The sequence below is a fragment of the Pelodiscus sinensis genome, chromosome 13 (genome assembly GCF_049634645.1).
Source record: "Pelodiscus sinensis isolate JC-2024 chromosome 13, ASM4963464v1, whole genome shotgun sequence".
Classification (NCBI taxonomy): domain Eukaryota; kingdom Metazoa; phylum Chordata; order Testudines; family Trionychidae; genus Pelodiscus; species Pelodiscus sinensis.
In genome coordinates, this window is record NC_134723.1 from 12694464 (window position 1) to 12709377 (window position 14914).

A 14914-nucleotide genomic window follows, 5' to 3' on the forward strand; every position below is an offset into this window, starting at 1 on the left:
TGTGTACGGGAGTGTGGGGGGGAAAGGGAGCCCAGGGACCGTGCGCCTGAGCCTTGCTCACCACGGAGCAGCAGCTGTGTGTCATGAAGGGACCCTGGCCTTGCAGAGGGGGGCTGAGTTTCACCTGCCTGGGCCCCAGGGAGAATTGACTGCTGCTCTTGTTTCACCACAGCCACAGCACCTGGGACTGCAGGGTGCACCACCCCGCCTGCAACAGTCACCCGCGCCCGGGCCAGCAGGAGAGCCAGGAACCAGGAGGACTACCAGCAGTGGCATCTCCGGTTCATGGAGCAGCTGCTCCGCAATCAGGAGCACTGGGTCCGGGAGGAACTTCGGCTGCTCCAGCGGAGTTTGGAGGTGCTGGAGGAGCAGAGCTGTGCCCTCAGAGGCCACCTCCAGACCCTGGTGGACAGGTTCCTGCCTCCTCCTGCTCCAGCTCCTGCAGCTGCCCTAGCTCTCGCTCCTCCTCCCACCCCTGTTGCCCCTGCTCCCCCTGCTCTGCCTCCCACTCCTGCTCCCCCTCTCCGCTTCCTCCGCCCCCCCATCCCTCCTGCCCCACCCTCCACAGTCATTCCCCCCCGAGGCCTCCGCACCCGCAGTGCTATGAGACGGGAGAGCCAGCCCGACCCCCAACCCTGAGCTTTCCCTTCCCTTCCTCCTTCCCCCCCATCCAGCTCCCCCCTCCCAGGTTTCCCTCTCCCCTCTCCCACCCACACTCCTCCCTCCCCCCACCACAGTTATGTACAATAAAAAGAGATTTTGTTTGCCAAAACAGGTGTCTTTATTTTACATTACTTAGGAGGGGGGTTAGGGAGGGGAAAGGGGAAGGGAAGGAGGGTGGAAGAAGGCCCCTGTGGAGAGACACAGCAAAGCACGAATCAGTGGGGCGCCCGGGTGGCTGGGAGTGTTCGTGCCCTGGCAGTGCCCCGCGCCCCATTCCAGGAAGCAACCCCCCCCCAGCCGGCGTGTAGTACAGCCGGGAGAGACCGGCCCCTCTGGTGCGGGGCACTTTTGTCTCCTTCCCCCCCAACCCCCATTTTCCCTGGGGTGGCCCATCCCCTCCTTGCAGGGCAGCTGAAACCGGTTCTGGCAGGGCATCAGGTCAGTAGTTGCTTTGTGTGGCTGCTGTCTGAGGCTATCTGAGGCTCGAGCTTAAAGGGACCCCCTGGACAGCCGGTTCTCAGCTTTTCCTGCTTGCTTGCCAACCTTGCCGAGGGACAGCAAAGCGTTGGTCTCTGTGCCCGTCTGTGTCAGTGCTTCCCTTCAGGAGCGGGCCGCCGCAGTTGTCAACATGGAGCCACAGCTTGCCCTGCACCTTCTGGTGCACTTTCTGGACTTGCTGCTGCAAGCCTGCCAGCAATGGCTCGAGGCTGCCTGGCACCACCTGGTGAACGTCAGCCCCCTGCCTCTCCGCCTGGCCACCCTGGGGGCCATGGAGGAGCCGCGGCGGTGCCCCGGCACCGGCGTGCCCCGCCGCGTCTGGCATCTGGACACCAGCACCGACTGGTGAGACCGAATCGTCCTGGAGCGCTGGGAAGACCGACAGTGGACCCAGAACTTCAGGATGAGGAGGGACACCTTCCTGGAGCTCTGCGAGTGGCTTGCCCCTGCCCTGCACAGAAGGGACACTCGCATAAGACCCGCCATCCCCCTCCAGAAGCTGGTGGCCATCGCCCTCTGGAAGCTCTCCACGCCAGACAGCTACCGATCCGTCGGGAGCCAGTTCGGCGTGGAGAGATCCACCGTCGGAGCGGTGCTCATGCAGGTATGGCACTCGTCGGCCACCGAGCCGGAGGGAAAGGGGGGCTACGAGGAGGGGATGGGCCGCCCAAGGGACAAAGAGAGAGCGGGAGGAGGCGAAAGCGCCCCGCACAGGAGGGGTCGGGCTGTCCCGGCCATACCACACGCCGCCAGGGGGGTTGCTTTCGGGAGTGGGGCGAGGGGCACTGCCAGGGCACGCACGCTCCCAGCCACCCGGGCGCCCCACTGATTGGCGCTTTCCTGTTTCTCTCTCCGCAGGTGGTCAAGGCCATCAACCGGGTGTTGCTCAGCAGGGTTCACCTCGCTGACCCGGACGCCGTCATCCGGGGATTCGGCGCCCTCGGCTTCCCCAACTGCGGAGGGGCCATCGACGGGACGCAAATCCCCATCCGGGGACCACCGGGGCCAGTTCACGGACATTAATGTGGGCTGGTCCAGCAAAGCACACAATGCCCGGGCGTACCGTAACTCCTCCGTGTGCCAGCGGCTGCAGGCCGGGACCTCCTTCCCCGACCGCCACATCAGGGTCGGGGACGTGGACATGCCCGTGTGCCTGGTGGGGGATGCCGCCTACCCACTGCAGCCGTGGCTGATGAAGCCCTACACGGGGCACCTCAATCCCTCCAGCCAGGCCTTCAATGCCAGGCTGACCAGGGCCCGCATCGTGGTGGAGGGGGCCTTCAGGCGACTGAAAACCCACTTTCGATGCCTCCTCACCTGTCTGGACCTGGCCGAGCACAACATCCCTCCCATGGTGGCGGCATGTTGTATGCTCCACAATTTGTGTGAGCGAAAGGGGGAGGCTTTCCTCCCAGCCTGGATAGCTGAGGCTGACCGCATGGCTGGACACTACGGTCAGCCCTGCACCGCCGCCATCCGGGAAGCCCAGCGGGGGGCCTTCTGGATCCAGGAAGCCCTGCGGGAGAGCTTCTGGTGGAGGAGGAGGAGGACTGACCTCTCCCTGCATGCCCCACTGGGGCCTTCTTCCACTCTACCCCCCTTCCTCTTTCCCCTCCCTATCTACTGTACAATAAAGACACCTGTTTTTGAAACAAAAACGTCTGTTTATTGAACATAACTGGGTGCGGGAAGGGAGGAATGAGGGTGGGAGAGGGGAGGGGGAAACCTGGGACAAGGGAGCAGGAAGGGAAGGGGAGGGAAGGGAGGAAGAGAAAGGAAAGCTCAGGGGTGGGAGTCAGGCTGCCTCTCCCGTCTCGCCACACTGCGGGTCCGGGGGCGTCGGTGGGAAATGGTTGGGGGGGGGCAGGAGGGACAGTGGATGTGGAGGAAGCAGGAGGGGAAGCAGGAGCGGGAGCAGGGGGAGCAGGAGGAGCAAGAGGGGGAGCAGGGGGACCAAGAGGGGGACCTAGAGGGGGAGCAAAGGGGGGAGCAGGAGGAGGAGGAAATGGGAAGCGGTCCAGCAGGCTGTGGAGGTGGCTTCGCAGGGCACGGCCCTGCTCCTCCAGGGCCTCCAGACTCCTCCGGCGCAGCCTCAGGTCCTCCTGGACCCAGTGGTCCTGGAGACGGAGCTGTCGATCCAGGAACCTGAGGTGCCGCCTCTGGTAGTCCTCCTGGTTCCTGGCTGTCCTGCTTGCCCGGGCGCGGGCGGCTGCTGCAGGCGGGGTGGTGCGCCCTGCAGACCCAGGTGCTGCAGCTGTGGTGCAACAAGACCAGCGGTCAATTACCCCAGAGGCCCAGGTGTGTGAAACCCAGCTCCCCTCTGCAAGGCCAGGGCCCCTGCAGGATCCCCAGTTGCTGCTCCGTGGTGGGCAAGGCCCAGGCGCACGGTCCCGGGGCTCCCTCTCACCCCAGCCCTCCATACACATAAGAGGAACACGAGGGTACTCACAGGTGGACGCCTCCCCGGCCTCAGACGATGCAGGCGAGCGGCTCTGTGACATGCCTCGGGGGTCCTGGGTCCTGGGCATGCTGACAGCAGGCTCCTGGCTCTCAGAGACCTCTTCCTCCTCCTCCGTGTCTAGGAGCGGTCCCTCTGCCCCGGGGTCAATCACGTCCCGGGGGGCAGGGATGGCATGAGCCCCCAGGATGCGGTCCAGGGCGTGGAAGTGGGGGCAGGCCTCCGGGTCGGCCCCTGGCAGGCAGGCCTGAGAGTAGGACTGCCGCAAGTCCTTAATTTTGCAGCGGACCTGCTCCCGGCTGCGCTGGTAGCTCCTGGCGGCCAGGCTGGCAGCCATGCGGCCGTAGACGGCCACGTTCCGGTGGCTAGTGCGGAGATCATGGACATTGGAGGCTTCCCCCCAAACCTCGATGAGGTCCACGATCTCCGCATTTGACCAGGCTGGCGCCCTCCTTTTGTGCCCCCGGGCAGGCTCCTGGAAGCCGCCAGGCTGGTCCTGGGGAGCAGTGGAGGGCTGGGAGCCCTCGGATGGCTGGCTCATGTTGTGGCAGGTGCAGGCTGTGCAGGCACGGGTGCTGGCAGCCTTGCAACTGGCACAAACTGTGTAGCCATCCCGTGGCCCTTTAAGGGCTCCAGGGCCAGGAGGGGGGCAATAGAGTTTCCCTGGTGTTGGCCAGAGTGGCCACCAGGGAAACCTGGGAAGCCTTAGCCTCCCACTAGTTTGAATTAAGGGTCTACACAGCCCTTAATTCGAACTAGCTAGTTCGAACTAGGCTTAATCCTCGTAAAATGAGGTTTACCTAGTTCGAACTAAGCGCTCTGTTAGTTCGAATTAAGTTCAAACTAACGGAGCGCTAGTGTAGCTTTGTAGTGTAGATATACCCTGAGAGAGGAACATATACCAGTATGTAAGAATATTTGAAAAAAAATGTTTTTAGTCAGTAGCTTGGCGAGCTAGATTCAGCTAGCTGGCAGCCTCTTGCCCACCCCACTTTATATGCTGCAATTAACTGTTTTGGGGTAACTCTATGTGTTAATTTACCAATTCTTGTTAATCTATTTAATCTTTGTTTTATACTTTCAAATTCTTTTTAAATCACTTCCCTGCAATGAAGTTGCAGCTCCTGTCTCCTATGGTATGTCTAGACTACATGCCTCAGCCAACAGAGGCATGTAAAATAGGCTACCCAACATAGTCAATGAAGCGGAGATTTAAATATCCCTGGCTGCATTAAAATAAAAATGGCTGCCGCGCTGTGCCGGCTCAGCTGATCGTCAGCACAGGGCACGAGTCAAGACGCGGATCGGTCGACAAGGGAAGCCTTTGTTGACCACTCCTGTAAACCTCATTTCAATTAGCTAGACCCAGCAGCTTGTTGGCATCCTCACAGCAGGAGGACAATGGGAGCAAACACTCCTGTTTTCTTCCCTTACTCCGGGCAAGAGCAGGAGTACTGAACACCAGCAGAGTTGCCCGCTGAGTTTGATTTAGCGAGTTTTAACTATACTCACCAAATCAAACTTGAGAAGATTTATCATGGCAGCATTGATCTTCAGCAGCTTGAAGACATGCCCTTAGAGATTTATTAGGCATAAGTCTCTGAGAGTATGTCTACAGTGCAAAGTTAATTCAGAATAACAACCATTATTATTGAATTAACTTCATAGCGTCTACACAAGCAAATTACATTTGAAATAGCGGGGCACTTAATTTGAGTTTGGTAAACCTCATTCTATGAGGAGTAATGCCAAATTTGAATTAGCTAATTCGGAATAAGTACTGTGTAGACGCTTAGTCCAAATTAACTGGCCTTCAGCCCTTCCCAGTTTCCCCGGTGGCCACTCTGGGCCAAACCAGGAAAACCCTACTGCTCCCCTCTCCCCACCCCAACCCTTAAAGGGGCAGAGTCGGTTTGGCCACAGGGCCTGTGCCAGCTGCAGGCCTGCCAGCTCAGAGCCCGCAGGTGCTGCCCCGACCCAGGTGCCAGCAAAAGCCAGCAACCCAGTGCCAACCAGCCCTCCACCACTCCCCAGGAGCAGTCTGGCAGCTCCTAGGAGCCTGCCAGGGGACAGAAAAGGCGAGCGCCATCCTGGTCCAGTGTGGAGATCATGGACTTGATTGAGGTTTGGGGGATGCCTCCAACGTCCATGATCTCCGCACTAGATGGAGGAATGTGGCCGTCTACAAACAGATGGCTGACAGCCTGGCCACCAAAGGCCACGTGCGCAACCAGGAGCAGGTGCGCACTAAAATTAAAGAGCTGTGGCAGGCCTATGCCAGGGCCGCAGCAGGCAGCTCCCAACCAGGGGCAGACCCAGACCCCCTCCCGGATTTTGATGCCCTGGACCGCATCCTGGGGGATCAGATGGTCCGTGCCCCCCAGGTGGTCATTGACCCTGGGGCCAAAGGCCCTGACCAGGGCACGGAGAAGGAGAAGGAGGATGGCCAGGGGTCCCAGGAGCCTGGAGGGAGAATGCCGTGCACCCCAGAACCCATTGAAGGCATCACAAAGAATGCCATTGACTTCAACAGGATCTGGAATAGATCTTACATAGGTAAATAAAATAATCACAATCTATTCAGCAATAACACACGCAGGAACTGAAGCGTATCTGCATGAGTCAGTAAATGTGCCTAAATGGCTTTCTCATTGCATGTTCAAATATCCCCATGTCAGCAGAGCGGAACAATGCAGGATGGAGGCCAGCTGAGCCTTCGTGTATCGAGTTTTCAGAGAGTGACTGGTACAACTAAATCTCAATTTGGTGCAGTAGAATCATTAATATTGCAAGTTAAGTTTCTCTATTGTAAATCTTTATGTTCTGGTCCTGGACAGAAAAGGGGAAAGAAGAGGTTAAAAAGGAAGATTTCCACAGATACAAATTGTAATTGGGTACCTAATTCCCTTTATCTTTGTGGATCTTTGGCACCTAACTGCCATTTGTGCCTTTGTCATGCGACGCCGGGAGGGTTTGACATGTGAATGCCATCACTGTCCTCTTATGTGGGTTGGGAACAGGGAGAGGCAGCCCAGGCACTGTGCCTGTGGGCCTTGCTGGCCTTGGATCACGCAGAAACCTGTGCATGTGCCACGCCAGCCAGGGCATATGGCCCCGGCTGCCTGCCACACAGGGGCCCTGGCCTCTTACCCACATGCATGTATGTATAAAGGCACATGACCCCGGGGAGAGAGCCTGCACAATGCCCTCCCTCCAGAAGCCCCCACTATGCAAAGGTGGAGCACATCTCTCCTTTCCGCCTCTGTGACGGACAGGACGAATTGCTCAAATCCGGGGCTCCTTACAGCCCCCAGACTGGTGATCTCTCCAAACAGGCCACAAACCAGTCCCACAGAGTGCTTCAGCTGCCTGCCTGAAGCCTCACAAGCAAAACCCCTCCGACACCCCAGCAATATCCGTGCCCTAGATGGCCCCGGGCCTCATACACAGGTGGGGGGTCCTAGCACCCAATCCCACCTACCCTGAACAAGTTCTGTCCGGTTCCAAGAAACCAGCCACAGATCCCTGATCAATTTACCCTTTGGACCTTACCCACAAATCACGCTGGGCCAATCCTTTAGCATCTAACAACCAAAGGTTTATTATCACAAGAAAGAAAAGCATGAGAGTAAGGTTGTTAAAGAATAGTACGTTACATGCACCGAATCTCGCAGTTCTCGATGCAGGCTCTAGCAGAGATGTTACAGCTGCCGGTTTAAAAGATGCACCAGAGTGCCCAGGGGCAGTTCTGTCTCCATGTTGCAGAGTGCTATGATGTCTCAAGTGAGGGCAACTAAAGCATTCCAAGACACAAATGCTTTGCTGTCCCGCAGCGAGGCAGGCAAGCAAGCAGGGACACCTGAGAACCGGCTGGCCGGGGGAGGGGGAAGTCCCTTTAAGCACAACTCATATAGCCTCAGGCAACAGACACTTCTGACCTGTTGCCCTGCCTGACCTGGTTCCCACCGGCCTTAAATCTGATTCAGTGTCCACTCTGTGTGAATGCAGTAGTTCAAATTAGCAAAACGCTAATTCGAACTGCATTTTGTGTGTAGACATGTTCATCTGAATTAGCTTAATTCAGATTAACTAATTCGAATTAAGATAACTCAAATTAACACTGTAGTGTAGACATACCCAAGGTACCACTGGACTCCTCATTGTTTTTGAAGATATAAACTAACATGACTACCCCACTTCTCAGCCTTTTCAGCCTTTTTATGTAACTCATAAATATTAAAAAAAACACCATTACAAAATGGGAATATTAATGTCCCTGATAAAGAAAATGTTATAAAGATATGGGCATTTGTTGAAAAACTATTGATCGTTATGGGATTCAATTGAATATGACAATTCCTAGAGTATACTGTCTTATTATGATTTACTATGAATCTTACTAGTAACAAAGAAAAAATGTGTAATTTTATTGCCAGTGTAAAATCAGAGTGTTCTACAGGAAAATACGATGACACAATTTCTGGAAAATGCTAAGTGACTGCATTATCGTTAAACAATCTGAGGCTTTGATTGCTGATTGACTAAACAATTTCAAGTGAAGTTCAGAGTGAGTGGAAAATTGTCCTTTAAATGTTTTATTGATTCACATTCAGCATGCTGAGATGAGGTAAAACTATCTGTATGTCTCAGTGAGTTAGTCTGATGGGATGGTGGACCACATTGTTATCAAAGCATTCTCAAATTGAATCTCATGCCACTCACTTGATTAGCAGAGCAGTCAAAAGTAAGATAATCTCAGAAGTCCATAATCATCTGTAAGACGGTTGTGCCTTTTGCCTCTTCCCATCATACATAACTATATCTCTAAGATTTGTAGCATTTTGGCTAATACATCAACAAAGACTGGTTTTCCATAACATTTTTCAAAAACAGAAGAGTAAACCATCTTTTTATTATGAAATTGGCACCTGTAAGTGACACCAGGGTTTTTATAAAAACAACAAGGAGTCTGTTAGCCCGTTGGCCTATATTTTTATTAAAACATGGTCTTCTCTTCTCTGCTGACATGTGGACACGACCCAAAATTATATCCATTGTCTGAACTCTCTTCTCCACTGCTATCTTTTAACCCATCTGAAGATTCCCTCCCATGCTTTATGAAATTTACTTATGGACACAAATATGCATAACTCAAAGATGCTTTGGATGAAATACCTAATGTACCTATCAATCTTAATGTCTCAGTATGCTTGACTTGTACATCTTCTGTTTGTGTGTGTATCACTCTTCTTTGTAAAGTTAGATATATGGTTTTACATGTGCAAATGAAAGCCATCAAGGGTGTTTCCATCAATGTCTGGGTAATCACTTATAAAGAGCCCCTCTTGTCCTTAGCAGTGGCTGGTTTTAGGAAGTCATGTGACCTCCCTAACTGGTAGGAGATGACCAGGTAATTTTCCATGCAGGGGGAAATGGTAAAACAGAAGATTCCCACCTGAAAGGGAAACTATTTAAGATGCATAGTTATTCAGTTCTTTGTCTTTGGCTAGCATGGCACCCCCAAGAGGATAACTAAAGGGAAAAAAGGGACTTCCCTGGTAGGTTTCTGGGTCAGGCTATCAGTGGAGTGGTATATGGCTGCTGGTAAGGATTTGGCTAAGGCCGAGGAGCTGTAGGAAAGGATTGGCCTGTCTCCCAATGTCTGTAGGAGTGAAAGGTCATTTTCCAGGATAGATTGTAGATTGTCAATGCACTGGAGGGATTTAAGCTGGGGTTATAGGTGCTGCCCAGTGGTATTCTGTTATTTTCCTTATGGGGCCTTTAAGACTGTCTTGAAGTAGGTGCCTTCTGGGTACTTGTCTGGCACTGTCAATCTGTTTCCTCACTTCCCCAGGTCAGTTTTAAGAAAACTTGATAGAGATCTGGTAGGTGTTTGTCTCTGTCTGTGGATTTGGAGCACATAAGGTTGTATTTTAGGACTTGGCTGTAGACAACAGATCATGTGATGTGTCCTGGAGGGAAACTGGAGGCATGTAGGTAAGAATAATGGTCAGTAGGTTTCCGGTATAGAGGGTGTTTATGTGACCATCATTTATTTGTTCTGTAGTGTCAAGAAAGTGGATCTCTTAATGTTTCATTATTTTCATGAGTTAAAAGAGCTTGATCCTTTTAATAAGGTCAGTTACATGGAGCTATTTAAAAGAATAAAGCAGTTTCTTAATTTCTGAGTCATTCAGAATCTGTGATCACATTTTCAACCACTATAATTCTGAGACCAGGTAACCTGTCAGAAATTAATATATTTCTGACTACTTCAAAGTAGAGGTTACAGTATCAATTTTCTCTACACATTTTCTAATATTCTCTTTCATATGCAGCAGTATTTTCTTTAATATGCTTAATTTTCTCTCTTGTATTGGCTTATTACTGTATTTTCAATGCCTTTCCAAAAGGATATAAAACACAATGTTGATACTATAATCTATGGTTTCCTTCTTATTGGCATATAATCGACTGTAACCTGAGTTTGGCCAGTCACTAAGGGTATGTCTACACTACAGCGCTAGTTCGAACTAACTTAGTTCGAATTAGTTAATTCGAACTAAGCTAATTCGAACTAACGCGTCTAGAACTAAAAACTAGTTCGAATTAGCGTTTTGCTAATTCGAACTAGCACGTCCACACTGATTGGACGCAGGGGGGCATTTAAGGGCAGCTGAAATCGGTTCTGGCAGGGCATCAGGTCAGTAGTTGATTTGTGTGGCTGCTGTCTGAGGCTATCTGAGGCTCGAGCTTAAAGGGACCCCCCTGGACAGCCGGTTCTCAGCTTTTCCTGCTTGCTTGCCAACCTCGCCGAGGGACAGCAAAGCGTTGGTCTCTGTGCCCGTCTGTGTCGGTGCTTTCCTTCGGGGGGGGGGGGGCCGCCACAGGTGGCAACATGGAGCCACGGCTCGCCCTGCACCTTCTGGTGCACTTTCTGGACTTGCTGCTGCAAGCCTGCCAGCAATGACTCGAGGCTGCCTGGCACCACCTGGTGAACATCAGCCCCCTGCCTCTCCGCCTGGCCGCCCTGGGGGCCGTGGAGGAGCCGCGGCGGCGCCCCGGCACCGGCGTGCCCCGCCGCGTCTGGCGTCTGGACACCAGCACCGACTGGTGGGACCGCATCGTCCTGGAGCGCTGGGAGGACCGACAGTAGACCCAGAACTTCAGATTGAGGAGGGACACCTTCCTGGAGCTCTGCGAGTGGCTCGCCCCTGCCCTGCAAAGAAGGGACACTCGCACGAGGCCCGCCATCCCCCTCCAGAAATGGATGGCCATCGCCCTCTGGAAGCTCTCCACGCCAGACAGCTACCGATCCGTCGGGAACCAGTTCGGCATGGGGAGATCCACCATCGGAGCAGTGCTCATGCAGGTACGGCGCTTGTCGGCCACAGAGCCGGGGGGGAGGACGGCTGCGAGGAGGGGATGGGCCGCCCAAGGGACAAAGAGGGGGCGGGAGGAGGCGAAAGCGCCCTGCACAAGAGGGGTCGGGCTGTCCCGGCCATACTACACGACGCCAGGTGGGTTGCTTCCGGGAGTGTGGCGCGGGGCACTGCCAGGGCACGCACGCTCCCAGCCACCCGGGCGCCCCACTGATTGACGCTTTGCTGTGTCTCTCTCCGCAGGTGGTCAAGGCCATCAACCGGGTGCTGAGCCGCAGGGTGGTCCACCTCGCCGACCCGGACGCCGTCATCCGGGGATTCGGCGCCCTCGGCTTCCCCAACTGCGGGGGGGCCATCGACGGGACGCACATCCCCATCCGTGCCCCGGAACACCAGGTGTCCCGGTAAGTCAACAGAAAGGGGTACTTCTCCGTGATCCTGCAGGCAGTGTGTGACCACCAGGGACAGTTTACGGACATTAATGTGGGCTGCTCTGGCAAAGCACACGACGCCGGGGTGTACCGCAACTCCTCCGTGTGCCAGCGGCTGCAGGCCGGGACCTTCTTCCCCGACCGCCACATCAGGGTCGGGGACGTGGACATGCCCGTGTGCCTGGTGGGGGATGCCGCCTACCCACTGCAGCCCTGGCTCATGAAGCCCTACACGGGGCACCTCAATCCCTCCCACCAGGCCTTCAATGCCAGGCTGACCAGGGCCCGCATTGTAGTGGAGGGGGCCTTCGGGTGACTGAAAGCCCGCTTTCGATGCCTCCTCACCCGTCTGGACCTGGCCGAGCACAACATCCCTCCCATGGTGGCGGCATGTTGTGTGCTCCACAATTTGTGTGAGCAGAAGGGGGAGGCTTTCCTGCCAGCCTGGATGGCTGAGGCTGACCACATGGCTGGACACTACGGTCAGCCCCGCACCTCCACCATCCAGGAAGCCCAGCGGGGGCCGTCCGGATCCGGGAAGCCCTGCGGGAGAGCTTCCTGGTGGAGGAGGAGGAGGACTGACCTCTCCCTGCATGCCCCACTGGGGCCTTCTTCCACCCTACCCCCCTTCCTCTTTCCCCTCCCTATCTACTGTACAATAAAGACACCTGTTTTTGAAACAAAAACGTCTGTTTATTGAACATAACTGGGTGCGGGAAGGGAGGAATGAGGGTGGGAGAGGGGAGGGGGAAACCTGGGACGAGGGAGCTGGAAGGGAAGGGGAGGGAAGGGAGGAAGGGAAAGGAAAGCTCAGGGGTGGGAGTCCGGCTGCCTCTCCCGTCTCGCCACACGGCGGGTCCGGGGGCGTCAGTGGGAAATGGTTGTGGAGGGGGGGGCAGGAGGGACGGGGGTGTGGAGGAAGCAGGAGCGGAAGCAGGAGTGGGAGCAGGGGGAGCAGGGGGAGGAGGAAATGGGAAGCGGTCCAGCGGGCTCTGGAGGTGGCCTCGCAGAGCACGGCCCTGCTCCTCCAGGGCCTCCAGACTCCTCCGGCGCAGCCTCAGGTCCTCCTGCACCCAGTGGTCCTGGAGACGGAGCTGTCGATCCAGGAACTGGAGGTGCCGCCTCTGGTAGTCCTCCTGGTTCCTGGCTGTCCTGCTTGCCCGGGCGCGGGCGGCTGCTGCAGGCGGGGTAGTGTGCCCTGCAGGCCCAGGTGCTGGGGCTGTGCTGCAAGAAGACCAGCGGTCAATTACGCCAGCAGCCCAGGTGTGTGAAACCCAGCTCCCCTCTGCAAGGCCAGGGCCCCTGCAGGATCCCCAGCTGCTGCTCCGTGGTGGGCAAGGCCCAGGCGCACAGTCCCGGGGCTCCCTCTCGCCCCAGCCCCCCGTACACATAAGGGGAACACGAGGGTACTCACAGGTGGACACCTCCCCGGCCTCAGACGACGCAGGCGAGCGGCTCTGTGGGGTGCCTCGGGGGTCCCGAGTCCTGGGCAGGCTGGCGGCAGGCTCCTGGCTCTCAGAGCCCTCTTCCTCCTCCTCCGTGTCCAGGAGCGGTCCCTCTGCCCCGGGGTCAATCACGTCCCGGGGGGCAGGGACGGCATGAGCCCCCAGGATGCGGTCCAGGGCATGGAAGTGGGGGCAGGCCTCCGGGTCGGCCCCTGGCAGGCAGGCCCGGGAGTAGGACTGCCACAGGTCTTTAATCTTGCAGCGCACCTACTCCCGGCTGCGCTGGTGGCCCCTGGCGGCCAGTCTGGCAGACATGTGGCCGTAGACGGCCGCGTTCCGGTGGCTAGTGCGGAGATCGTGGACATTGGAGGCTTCCCCCCAAACCTCGATGAGATCCACGATCTCCACACTTGACCAGGCGGGCGCCCGCCTTTTGCCCCCCCGGGCAGGCTCCTGGGAGCCGCCAAGCTGGTCCTGGGGAGCAGTGGAGGGCTGGGAGCCCTCGGATGGCTGGCTCATAGTGTGGCAGGTGCAGGCTGTGCAGGCACGGGTGCTTGCAGCCTTGCAACTAGCACAAAGTGTGTAGACAGCCCGTGACCCTTTAAGGGCTCCGGGGCCAGGAGGGGGGCAATAGAGTTTCCCTGGTGTTGGCCAGAGTGGCCACCAGGGAAACCTGGGAAGCCTTAGCCTCCCACTAGTTCGAATTAAGGGTCTACACAGCCCTTAATTCGAACTAGCTAGTTCGAACTAGGCGTTAGTCCTCGTAAAATGAGGTTTACCTAGTTCGAACTAAGCGCTCCGTTAGTTCGAATTAAGTTCGAACTAACGGAGTGCTAGTGTAGCGCCTAGGAAAGTTAGTTCGAACTAACGGACGTTAGTTCAAACTAACTTTGTAGTGCAGACATACCCAAAGTGTGTGTCTAGATGACAGAGTTTTTCCGAAAAAAAGTAGCCATTTTTTGAAAAAACTTCACCTGTGTCTAGACTGCTGTTGTGTTCCTTTGAAATTAAATTGAAAGAACACGGCAGTTTTGTTGACAGCAGCAAACCTAATTTTACGAGGAATAACACCTTTTTCTAAAGAGGTCTTTCAAAAAAAGATGGGTGTAGATGCAGGGCAGCTAGGTTTTTTTTTTAAAGGCCTCCAGGAAAAAGCCCTAGTGGACACTTCATATCCACTAAACACCTCTATTGTTCCTGCTGGCAGTCATGTTTTAAAGCCACAGGCAGCCAGGAGAAGCACTATGGCAGGAAGCCAGCTCCTAGCAGGACCCTGACCACACAGTTCTCCCTGGTACTGCAACATGGTGCCATGTCACAGGCACAAGCTCCCAGAGACCCCCAACCCTTCCAGGGACACATCCCAGGACCAAGCAAGGGGCAGGCAAACGCCAGGCGCAGTCATGGTCTGGGCCAGAGATAAAAACCCTTTTGAAGCTATGGTTTGAGGAGGAGTCTCTGCAGACCCTGCAGTCCAGGCGGAGGAATGCAGATATTTATGGCTGAATGTCCAATGCTCTAGCAAAGGAAGGCCACCACCCCTACACCCTAGACAAAGTCAGGGTATGTCTACACTACCCCCCTAGTTCGAACTAGGGGGGTAATGTATGCATACCGAACTTGCTAATGAAGCCCGGGATTTGAATTTCCGGGCTTTATTAGCATAAAGCCGGCGCCGCCATTTTTAAAAGCCGGCTAGTGCGAACCCAGTGCTGCGTGGCTACACGTGGCACGGGCTAGATAGTTTGGACTAGCAAGCTATTCCGAACTATCTGTACGCCTCGTGGAACGAGGTGTACAGATAGTTCGGAATGGCTTGCTAGTCCGAACTATCTAGCCCGTGCCGCGTGTAGCCGCGCAGCACGGGGTTCGCACTAGCCGGCTTTTAAAAATGGCGGCGCCGGCTTTATGCTAATGAAGCCCAGGAAATTCAAATCCCGGGCTTCATTAGCAAGTTCGGTATGCATACATTACCCCCCTAGTTCGAACTAGGGGGGTAGTGTAGACATACCCTCAGAGACAAAGTCAAGGAACTGC